This window comes from Phyllobates terribilis, unplaced genomic scaffold, assembly GCF_046119375.1.
Source record: "Phyllobates terribilis strain yellow unplaced genomic scaffold, ASM4611937v1 Scaffold_1__5_contigs__length_1240528914, whole genome shotgun sequence".
NCBI lineage: Eukaryota > Metazoa > Chordata > Amphibia > Anura > Dendrobatidae > Phyllobates > Phyllobates terribilis.
In genome coordinates, this window is record NW_027362761.1 from 1,209,861,977 (window position 1) to 1,209,874,506 (window position 12,530).

Genomic DNA, 12,530 nt, shown 5'->3' on the forward strand with positions numbered 1-12,530 from the left:
GCAGAGCACGGTGTATATACACTAGTATAGAGCAGAGCACGGTGTATATACACTAGTATAGAGCAGAACGCGGTGTATATACACTAGTATAGAGCAGAGCGCGGTGTATATACACTAGTATAGAGCAGAGCGCGGTGTATATACACTAGTATAGAGCAGAGCGCGGTGTATATACACTAGTATAGAGCAGAGCACGGCGTATGTACACTAGTATAGAGCAGAGCACGGTGTATATACACTAGTATAGAGCACAGCACGGTGTATATACACTAGTATAGAGCAGAGCGCGGTGTATATACACTAGTATAGAGCACAGCACGGTGTATATACACTAGTATAGAGCAGAGCGCGGTGTATATACACTAGTATAGAGCAGAGCACGGTGTATATACACTAGTATAGAGCAGAGCACGGCGTATATACACTAGTATAGAGCAGAGCACGGTGTATATACACTAGTATAGAGCACAGCACGGTGTATATACACTAGTATAGAGCAGAGCGCGGTGTATATACACTAGTATAGAGCAGAGCGCGGTGTATATACACTAGTATAGAGCAGAGCGCGGTGTATATACACTAGTATAGAGCAGAGCTCGGTGTATATACACTAGTATAGAGCAGAGCACGGTGTATATACACTAGTATAGAGCAGAGCATGGTGTATATACACTAGTATAGAGCAGAGCACGGTGTATATACACTAGTATAGAGCAGAGCGCGGTGTATATACACTAGTATAGAGCAGAGCACGGTGTATATACACTAGTATAGAGCAGAGCGCGGTGTATATACACTAGTATAGAGCAGAGCGCGGTGTATATACACTAGTATAGAGCAGAGCGCGGTGTATATACACTAGTATAGAGCAGAGCACGGCGTATATACACTAGTATAGAGCAGAGCGCGGTGTATATACACTAGTATAGAGCAGAGTACGGTGTATATACACTAGTATAGAGCAGAGCGCGGTGTATATACACTAGTATAGAGCAGAGCACGGTGTATATACACTAGTATAGAGCAGAGCACGGTGTATATACACTAGTATAGAGCAGAGCGCGGTGTATATACACTAGTATAGAGCAGAGCGCGGTGTATATACACTAGTATAGAGCAGAGCGCGGTGTATATACACTAGTATAGAGCAGAGCACGGTGTATATACACTAGTATAGAGCAGAGCACGGTGTATATACACTAGTATAGAGCAGAGCGCGGTGTATATACACTAGTATAGAGCAGAGCGCGGTGTATATACACTAGTATAGAGCAGAGCGCGGTGTATACACACTAGTATAGAGCAGAGCGCGGTGTATATACACTAGTATAGAGCAGAGCACGGTGTATATACACTAGTATAGAGCAGAGCACGGTGTATATATACTAGTATAGAGCAGAGCACGGTGTATATACACTAGTATAGAGCAGAGCGCGGTGTATATACACTAGTATAGAGCAGAGCACGGTGTATATACACTAGTATAGAGCAGAGCACGGTGTATATACACTAGTATAGAGCAGAGCACGGTGTATATACACTAGTATAGAGCAGAGCGCGGTGTATATACACTAGTATAGAGCAGAGCACGGTGTATATACACTAGTATAGAGCAGAGCGTGGTGTATATACACTAGTATAGAGCAGAGCACGGTGTATATACACTAGTATAGAGCAGAGCGCGGTGTATATACACTAGTATAGAGCAGAGCGCGGTGTATATACACTAGTATAGAGCAGAGTGCGGTGTATATACACTAGTATAGAGCAGAGTGCGGTGTATATACACTAGTATAGAGCAGCGCACGGTGTATATACACTAGTATAGAGCAGAGCACGGTGTATATACACTAGTATAGAGCAGAGCGCGGTGTATATACACTAGTATAGAGCAGAGCACGGTGTATATACACTAGTATAGAGTAGAGCGCGGTGTATATACACTAGTATAGAGCAGAGCGCGGTGTATATACACTAGTATAGAGCAGAGCACGGCGTATATACACTAGTATAGAGCAGAGCGCGGTGTATATACACTAGTATAGAGCAGAGCACGGTGTATACACACTAGTATAGAGTAGAGCACGGTGTATATACACTAGTATAGAGCAGAGCACGGTGTATATACATTAGTATAGAGGAGAGCGCGGTGTATATACACTAGTATAGAGCAGAGCGCGGTGTATATACACTAGTATAGAGCAGAGCGCGGTGTATATACACTAGTATAGAGCAGAGCGCGGTGTATATACACTAGTATAGAGCAGAGCGCGGTGTATATACACTAGTATAGAGCAGAGCACGGTGTATATACACTAGTATAGAGCAGAGCGCGGTGTATATACACTAGTATAGAGCAGAGCACGGTGTATATACACTAGTATAGAGCAGAGCGCGGTGTATATACACTAGTATAGAGCAGAGCACCGTGTATATACACTAGTATAGAGCAGAGCACGGTGTATATACACTAGTATAGAGCAGAGCGCGGTGTATATACACTAGTATAGAGCAGAGCACGGTGTATATACACTAGTATAGAGCAGAGCGCGGTGTATATACACTTGTATAGAGCAGAGCGCGGTGTATATACACTAGTATAGAGCAGAGCGCGGTGTATATACACTAGTATAGAGCAGAGCGCGGTGTATATACTCTAGTATAGAGCAGAGCACGGTGTATATACACTAGTATAGAGCAGAGCACGGTGTATATACACTAGTATAGAGCAGAGCACGGTGTATATACACTAGTATAGAGCAGAGCGCGGTGTATATACACTAGTATAGAGCAGAGCGCGGTGTATATACACTAGTATAGAGCAGAGCGCGGTGTATATACACTAGTATAGAGCAGAGCGCGGTGTATATACACTAGTATAGAGCAGAGCACGGTGTATATACACTAGTATAGAGCAGAGCACGGTGTATATACACTAGTATAGAGCAGAGCGCGGTGTATATACACTAGTATAGAGCAGAGCGCGGTGTATATACACTAGTATAGAGCAGAGCGCGGTGTATATACACTAGTATAGAGCAGAGCGCGGTGTATATACACTAGTATAGAGCAGAGCGCGGTGTATATACTCTAGTATAGAGCAGAGCACGGTGTATATACACTAGTATAGAGCAGAGCGCGGTGTATATACACTAGTATAGAGCAGAGCACGGTGTATATACACTAGTATAGAGCAGAGCGCGGTGTATATACACTAGTATAGAGCAGAGCACGGTGTATATACTCTAGTATAGAGCAGAGCACGGTGTATATACACTAATATAGTGCAGAGCACGGTGTATATACACTAGTATAGAGCAGAGCACGGTGTATATACACTAGTATAGAGCAGAGCACGGTGTATATACACTAGTATAGAGCAGAGCACGGTGTATATACTCTAGTATAGAGCAGAGCACGGTATATATACACTAGTATAGAGCAGAGCACGGTGTATATACACTAGTATAGAGCAGAGCGCGGTGTATATACACTAGTATAGAGCAGAGCGCGGTGTATATACACTAGTATAGAGCAGAGCGCGGTGTATATACACTAGTATAGAGCAGAGCGCGGTGTATATACACTAGTATAGAGCAGAGCGCGGTGTATATACACTAGTATAGAGCAGAGCACGGTGTATATACACTAGTATAGAGCAGAGCGCGGTGTATATACACTAGTATAGAGCAGAGCGCGGTGTATATACACTAGTATAGAGCAGAGCGCGGTGTATATACACTAGTATAGAGCAGAGCGCGGTGTATATACACTAGTATAGAGCAGAGTGCGGTGTATATACACTAGTATAGAGCAGAGCGCGTTGTATATACACTAGTATAGAGCAGAGCACGGTGTATATACACTAGTATAGAGCAGAGCACGGTGTATATACACTAGTATAGAGCAGAGCGCGGTGTATATACATTAGTATAGAGCAGAGCACGGTGTATATACTCTAGTATAGAGCAGAGCACGGTGTATATACACTAGTATAGAGCAGAGCACGGTGTATATACACTAGTATAGAGCAGAGCACGGTGTATATACACTAGTATAGAGCAGAGCACGGTGTATATACTCTAGTATAGAGCAGAGCACGGTATATATACACTAGTATAGAGCAGAGCACGGTGTATATACACTAGTATAGAGCAGAGCGCGGTGTATATACACTAGTATAGAGCAGAGCGCGGTGTATATACACTAGTATAGAGCAGAGCACGGTGTATATACACTAGTATAGAGCAGAGCACGGTGTATATACACTAGTATAGAGCAGAGCGCGGTGTATATACACTAGTATAGAGCAGAGCGCGGTGTATATACACTAGTATAGAGCAGAGCACGGTGTATATACACTAGTATAGAGCAGAGCACGGTGTATATACACTAGTATATAGACTAGTATAGACTATCCTGCGGCTTTTCCCTGCATGTGAACGCTTATTTATCGCTTTTCTTGTAGTATTTTTCTCTGTAGGAAATGATGGAGGATCTGACCCGGGATCGTTCTGTGCTGATCGTTTACATCAATTCTTTAGTCTCCTGATGATCAGACCCCACCATCACTGTGATGCCCCCGATTGTAGAAGATCATGATCGATGGATCCAAATCCAGGTGATTCCTGACAGCGGTGATTATAGCTGATATCAGCAGATAGCTGACATTATTATTATTATCATTATTATTATTATCATTATTATTATTATTATTATTCACTGCTGGATACAGTTTTGATGATTAGATCTATGAGGATTTGGTTTTTGTTATGAGTAGAAATGTGGATAATCATCGATGAGGAGATCTGAGATCACTCTGGATCATTAGATATTTGGAATTATCATTGATAAATAGATATTTGGGATTAGTATTAGAATATATATTTTTTCATAAAGAGCAAATCTATGTAATTGATTAGAAATCTGGAGCTATTATGACTGATGAGTGCAGATCTGGGATTTCTGTTCCAGTGATGATTTATTACTTGCCATTGCCGGATATTTAGATAACTAGGATTATTATTGATGATTATATATTATTCTGATAAATAGCTTTCTGGATTAATATTGAAGATTAGATTTCTATAATTATTACTCATGATCACATATCTGGGGGATCTATTGCTGATTAGAAATCTGGGATTATTACTGATCAGGATTATTAGTTACTGATGAGGATTATTACTGATGAATTCTTGAAACCTGAAATTATTATTGACGAGATATTTTGGATTACTGTTGTTAATTAGATGTCTGAGATTATTATTGACCACTGCATATCTGAGATTATTATTGACCACTGCATATCTGAGATTATTATTGACAACTGCATATCTGGGATTATTATTGATCAGTTAATATCTGTTATTATTATTGTTAGATATTTCTCTGTGTTATAATTAAAGATTCAATATCTGCGACTAATTCCTGGGATTATCATTGATGAGCAGATATCTAGGGTCATTGTTAATAATACTAATAAACCTAAGATTATTATTGATAAATACACATTTGGGAATACTGCTGATGAGTAAATATCTGGATTATCACAAAGGGTTGATGAATATATAACTGTATTATCATTGAATATTAAATATCTGGCATTAGTATATAAAGATAGATGTCTGGATTATTATTAATGAGTAGATATCTGGATTATTTGTGGTGACTGAGAAGATATCTAGGGTCACCAGTGGATAATTGCATACCCAAGATAATTATTGTTAAATACATATCTGGGATTATTGCTCATGATGATTAAATATCTGCTGGTGAATATATATGTTTATTGGATTATTATTGAAGATTAATATCGATGATCAGATTCCTGGGATTGTTACTAATGGGCAGATATCTGGGATTACTGTTGATGAATATATAGCTGTATTATACATATCTGGGATTATTTTTGAAGGTTTGGTGCCCAGGATTATTATTGAAGATACAATATTTGAGGCTAATAACTACATATCTGGCTTTGGTGCTGATGGAGGAAACACAATTCTACATATAAAATACTCATTTATACTGTCACAATGTTACTACACAGGAGAACTGTCCACACAAGGCTGTCAGGCCATTCTGGGAGTTGTAGTTGCTCCACAGCTCAAAATGCCATGTATGTGCATATTGCTATGATGTGAGGGGGATAGAGACAAGTGGGGGCAACTGACTGAGAATGACATGATGGAACAGCACAGAGTGTTTCAGGAAAGGAGTTTACTTCTTTAGCAGTAGCTTAAAAGATGAGAATATTATATTAGAGACTTGTCCTTCCTGCAGAGAGGCCAATATCTGAGCCTTGTTGTTTCCTGGAATGTGTCCTCTCATTATTGCGCTTGTATAATGTGTGAAATGTGTCAAATCATTAAAAAATATTTACAAAATCTCTTCTTGGAAATTCTTTGTATTTTATAAGGGGCCATGTGTTTACAATGTGCGGCCACAGAGCACACAGTGGGTGAGTGACGTGGAGGGCTTGTATGTTAGCTGGTATGAATGGGACCACCATAAGTTCTTGTGTCCAGAGGTGGGCAGTCCATGGTGGTATCTGCTTCTGTTTGATGAAATAGACACCTCTAAATGAAGGAATAGGTAGTCTACCCACATAGCGATCAACAAGGCAAATCTCTGCACCCACAGCCTTCAGTAAGGTAAAGCTCAGCACCCAAAGCCTTACCTAGCAAAGCTCAGCACCCAAAGCCTTACCTAGCAAAGCTCAGCACCCAAAGCCTTACCTAGCAAAGCTCAGCACCCAAAGCCTTACCTAGCAAAGCTCAACACCCAAAGCCTTAGCCAGCAGAGCTCAGCATCCACAGCCTTCCCCAGCAAAGCTCAACACCCAAAGCCTTCACCAGCAAAGCTCAGCACCCACAGCCTTCCCCAGCAAAACTCAGCACCCACAGCCTTCCCCAGCAGAGCTCAGCACCCACAGCCTTCCCCAGCAGAGCTCAGCACCCACAGCCTTCCCCAGCAGAGCTCAGCACCCACAACCTTCCCCAGCAGAGCTCAGCACCCACAGCCTTCCTCAGCAGAGCTCAGCACCCACAGCCTTCCCCAGCAAAGCTCAGCCCCCACAGCCTTCCCCAGCAGAGCTCAGCACCCACAGCCTTCCCCAGCAAAGCTCAGCCCCCACAGCCTTCCCCAGCAGAGCTCAGCACCCACAGCCTTCCCCAGCAGAGCTCAGCACCCACAGCCTTCCCCAGCAGAGCTCAGCACCCACAGCCTTCCCCAGCAGAGCTCAGCACCCACAACCTTCCCCAGCAGAGCTCAGCACCCACAGACTTCCTCAGCAGAGCTCAGCACCCACAGCCTTCCCCAGCAAAGCTCAACACCCAAAGCCTTCCCCAGCAAAGCTCAGCACCCACAGCCTTCCCCAGCAGAGCTCAGCACCCACAGCCTTCCCCAGCAGAGCTCAGCACCCACAACCTTCCCCAGCAGAGCTCAGCACCCACAGCCTTCCCCAGCAAAGCTCAGCACCCACAGCCTTCCCCAGCAAAGCTCAGCACCCTCAGCCTTCCCCAGCAGAGCTCAGCACCCACAGCGTTCCCCAGCAGAGCTCAGCACCCACAGCCTTCCCCAGCAAAGCTCAGCACCCACAGCCTTCCCCAGCAAAGCTCAGCACCCACAGCCTTCCACAGGAAAAAGCTCAGCACCCACAGCCTTCCACAGCAAAGCTTAGCACTACAGTCTTCCTCAGTAAACATCAGCACCCGCTGTCTTATTGAGTAAAGCTCAGCACCTACAGCCTTCCCCAGCAAAGCTCAGCACCCACAGCCTTTCCCAGCAGAGCTCAGCACCCACAGCCTTAACCAGCAAAGCTCAGCACCCACAGCCTTCCCCAGCAAAGCTCAGCAACCACAGCCTTCCCCAGTAAAGCTCAGCACCCACAGCCTTCCCCAGCAAAGCTCAGCACCCACAGCCTTCCCCAGCAGAGCTCAGCACCCACAACCTTCCCCAGCAGAGCTCAGCACCCCCAACCACCCCCAGCAGAGCTCAGCACCCACAGCCTTCCCGAGCAAAGCTCAGCACCCACAGCCTTCCCCAGCAAAGCTCAGCACCCACAGCCTTCCACAGGAAAAGGCTCAGCACCCACAGCCTTCCCCAGTAAAGCTCAGCACCCACAGCCTTCCCCAGCAAAGCTCAGCACCTTCAGCCTTCCCCAGCAGAGCTCAGCACTCACAGCCTTCCCCAGCAGAGCTCAGCACCCACAACCTTCCCCAGCAAAGCTCAGCAACTACAGCCTTACTCAGCAAAGCTCAGCAACTACTGCCTTACTCAGCAAACCTCAGCAACTACAGCCTTCCTCAGTAAAGCTCAGCACCTACAGCCTTCCACAGCAAAGCTCAGCACCTACAGCCTTCCCCAGCAAAGCTCAGCACCTACAGCTTCCACAGCAAAGCTCAGCACCTACAGCCTTCCACAGCAAAGCTCAGCACCTACAGCCTTCCACAGCAAAGCTCAGCACCTACAGCCTTCCTCAGTAAAGCTCAGCACCTACAGCCTTCCACAGCAAAGCTCAGCACCTACAGCTTCCACAGCAAAGCTCAGCACCTACAGCCTTCCACAGCAAAGCTCAGCACCTTCAGCCTTCCTCAGTAAAGCTCAGCACCTACAGCCTTCCTCAGTAAAGCTCAGGCCTACCGCCTTCCTCAGTAAAGCTCAGCACCTACAGCCTTCCTCGGTAAAGATCAGCACCTACAGCCTTCCTCAGTAAAGCTCAGCACCTTCAGCCTTCCTCAGTAAAGCTCAAGCCTACATCCTTCCTCAGTAAAGCTCAGCACCTTCAGCCTTCCTCATTAAAGCTCAGCACATACAGCCTTCCTCAGTAAAGCTCCGCAGCACCTACAGCCTTCCTCAGTAAAGCTCAGGCCTACAGCCTTCCTCAGTAAAGCTCAGCAGCACCTAGAGCCTTCCTCAGTAAAGCTCAGGCCTACAGCCTTCCTCAGTAAAGCTCAGCACATACAGCCTTCCTCAGTAAAGCTCAGGACTACAGCCTTCCTCAGTAAAGCTCAGCACATACAGCCTTCCTCAGTAAAGCTCAGCAGCACCTACAGCCTTCCTCAGCAAAGCTCAGGCCTACAGCCTTCCTCAGTAACGCTCAGCACCTACAGCCTTCCTCATTAAAGCTCAGCACATACAGCCTTCCTCAGCAAATGTCAGGCCTACAGCCTTCCTCAGTAAAGCTCAGCACATACAGCCTTCCTCAGTAAAGCTCAGCACCTTCAGCCTTCCTCAGTAAAGCTCAGGCCTACAGCCTTCCTCAGTAAAGCTCAACACCTACAGCCTTCCTCAGTAAAGCTCAGCACCTTCAGCCTTCCTCAGTAAAGCTCAGCACAGACAGCCTTTCTCAGTAAAGCTCAGCACATACAGCCTTCTTCAGTAAAGCTCAGCACATACAGCCTTCCTCAGTAAAGCTCAGTACATACAGCCTTCCTCAGTAAAGCTCAGCACAAACAGCCTTCCTCAGTAAAGCTCAGCACCTACAGCCTTCCTCAGTAAAGCTCAGCAGCACCTACAGCCTTCCTCAGTAAAGCTCAGGCCTACAGCCTTCCTCAGTAAAGCTCAGGAGCACCTACAGCCTTCCTCAGTAAAGCTCAGGCCTACAGCCTTCCTCAGTAAAGCTCAGCACCTTCAGCCTTCCTCAGTAAAGCTCAGCACATACAGCCTTCCTCAGTAAAGCTCAGCACATACAGCCTTCCTCAGTAAAGCTCAGGCCTACAGCCTTCCTCAGTAAAGCTCAGCCCATACAGTCTTCCTCAGTAAAGCTCAGCAGCACCTACAGCCTTCCTCAGCAAAGCTCAGCACATACAGCTTTCCTCAGCAAAGCCCAGGCCTACAGCCTTCCTCAGTAACGCTCAGCACCTACAGCCTTCCTCATTAAAGCTCAGCACATACAGCCTTCCTCAGCAAATGTCAGGCCTACAGCCTTCCTCAGTAAAGCTCAGCACATACAGCCTTCCTCAGTAAAGCTCAGCACCTTCAGCCTTCCTCAGTAAAGCTCAGGCCTACAGCCTTCCTCAGTAAAGCTCAGCACCTACAGCCTTCCTCAGTAAAGCTCAGCACCGTCAGCCTTCCTCAGTAAAGCTCAGCACATACAGCCTTCCTCAGTAAAGCTCAGCACATACAGCCTTCCTCAGTAAAGCTCAGCACATACAGCCTTCCGCAGTAAAGCTCAGCACCTACAGCCTTCCTCAGTAAAGCTCAGCACATACAGCCTTCCTCAGTAAAGCTCAGCACCTTCAGCCTTCCTCAGTAAAGCTCAGCACCTACAGCCTTCCTCAGTAAAGCTCAGCACCTTCAGCCTTCCTCAGTAAAGCTCAGGCCTACAGCCTTCCTCAGTAAAGCTCAGCACCTACAGCCTTCCTCAGTAAAGCTCAGCACCGTCAGCCTTCCTCAGTAAAGCTCAGCACATACAGCCTTCCTCAGTAAAGCTCAGCACATACAGCCTTCCTCAGTAAAGCTCAGCACCTACAGCCTTCCTCAGTAAAGCTCAGCACCTTCAGCCTTCCTCATTAAAGCTCAGCACATACAGCCTTCCTCAGTAAAGCTCAGCACCTTCAGCCTTCCTCAGTAAAGCTCAGCACCTACAGCCTTCCTCAGTAAAGCTCAGCACTTACAGCCTTCCTCAGTAAAGCTCAGCACCTACAGCCTTCCTCAGTAAAGCTCAGCCGCACCTACAGCCTTCCTCAGTAAAGCTCAGCACCTACATCCTTCCTCAGTAAAGCTCAGAACTTACAGCCTTCCTCAGTAAAGCTCAGCACCGTCAGCCTTCCTCAGTAAAGCTCAGCACATACAGCCTTCCTCAGTAAAGCTCAGCACATACAGACTTCCTCAGTAAAGCTCAGCACATACAGCCTTCCTCAGTAAAGCTCAGCACATACAGCCTTCCTCAGTAAAGCTCAGCACCTTCAGCCTTCCTCAGTAAAGCTCAGCACCTTCAGCCTTCCTCAGTAAAGCTCAGGCCTACAGCCTTCCTCAGTAAAGCTCAGCACCGTCAGCCTTCCTCAGTAAAGCTCAGCACCTACAGCCTTCCTCAGTAAAGCTCAGCACCGTCAGCCTTCCTCAGTAAAGCTCAGCAGCACCTACAGCCTTCCTCAGTAAAGCTCAGCACCTACAGCCTTCCTCAGTAAAGCTCAGCACCTTCAGCCTTCCTCAGTAAAGCTCAGGCCTACAGCCTTCCTCCGTAAAGCTCAGCACCTACAGCCTTCCTCAGTAAAGCTCAGTAGCACCTACAGCCTTCCTCAGTAAAGCTCAGCACATACAGCCTTCCTCAGTAAAGCTCAGCACCTACAGCCTTCCTCAGTAAAGCTCAGCACCGTCAGCCTTCCTCAGTAAAGCTCAGCACATACAGCCTTCCTCAGTAAAGCTCAGTACATACAGCCTTCCTCAGTAAAGCTCAGCACATACAGCCTTCCTCAGTAAAGCTCAGCACCTTCAGCCTTCCTCAGTAAAGCTCAGCACCTTCAGCCTTCCTCAGTAAAGCTCAGCACCTACAGCCTTCCTCAGTAAAGCTCACCACCTTCAGCCTTCCTCAGTAAAGCTCAGCACCGTCAGCCTTCCTCAGTAAAGCTCAGCACATACAGCCTTCCTCAGTAAAGCTCAGCACATACAGCCTTCCTCAGTAAAGCTCAGCACATACAGCCTTCCCCAGTAAAGCTCAGCACATACAGCCTTCCTCAGTAAAGCTCAGCACCTTCAGCCTTCAGTAAAGCTCAGCACCTACAGCCTTCCTCAGTAAAGCTCAGCAACTTCAGCCTTCCTCAGTAAAGCTCAGGCCTACAGCCTTCCTCAGTAAAGCTCAGCACATACAGCCTTCCTCAGTAAAGCTCAGCACCTACAGCCTTCCTCAGTAAAGCTCAGCACCTTCAGCCTTCCTCATTAAAGCTCAGCACATACAGCCTTCCTCAGTAAAGCTCAGCACCTACAGCCTTCCTCAGTAAAGCTCAGCATCTACAGCCTTCCTCAGTAAAGCTCAGCACATACAGTCTTCCTCATTAAAGCTCAGCACATACAGCCTTCCTCAGTAAAGCTCAGCACCTACAGCCTTCCTCAGTAAAGCTCAGCACCTACAGCCTTCCTCAGTAAAGCTCAGCACCTACAGCCTTCCTCATTAAAGCTCAGCACCTACAGCCTTCCTCAGTAAAGCTCAGCACCTTCAGCCTTCCTCAGTAAAGCTCAGCACCTACAGCCTTCCTCAGTAAAGCTCAGCACCTACAGCCTTCCTCAGTAAAGCTCAACACCTACAGCCTTCCTCAGTAAAGCTCAGCACATACAGCCTTCCTCAGTAAAGCTCAGCACATACAGCCTTCCTCAGTAAAGCTCAGCACCTACAGCCTTCCTCAGTAAAGCTCAGCACCTACAGCCTTCCTCAGTAAAGCTCAGCACCTACAGCCTTCCTCAGTAAAGCTCAGCACCTACAGCCTTCCTCAGTAAAGCTCAGCACCTACAGCCTTCTTCAGTAAAGCTCAGGACATACAGCCTTCCTCAGTAAAGCTCAGCACATACAGCCTTCCTCAGTAAAGCTC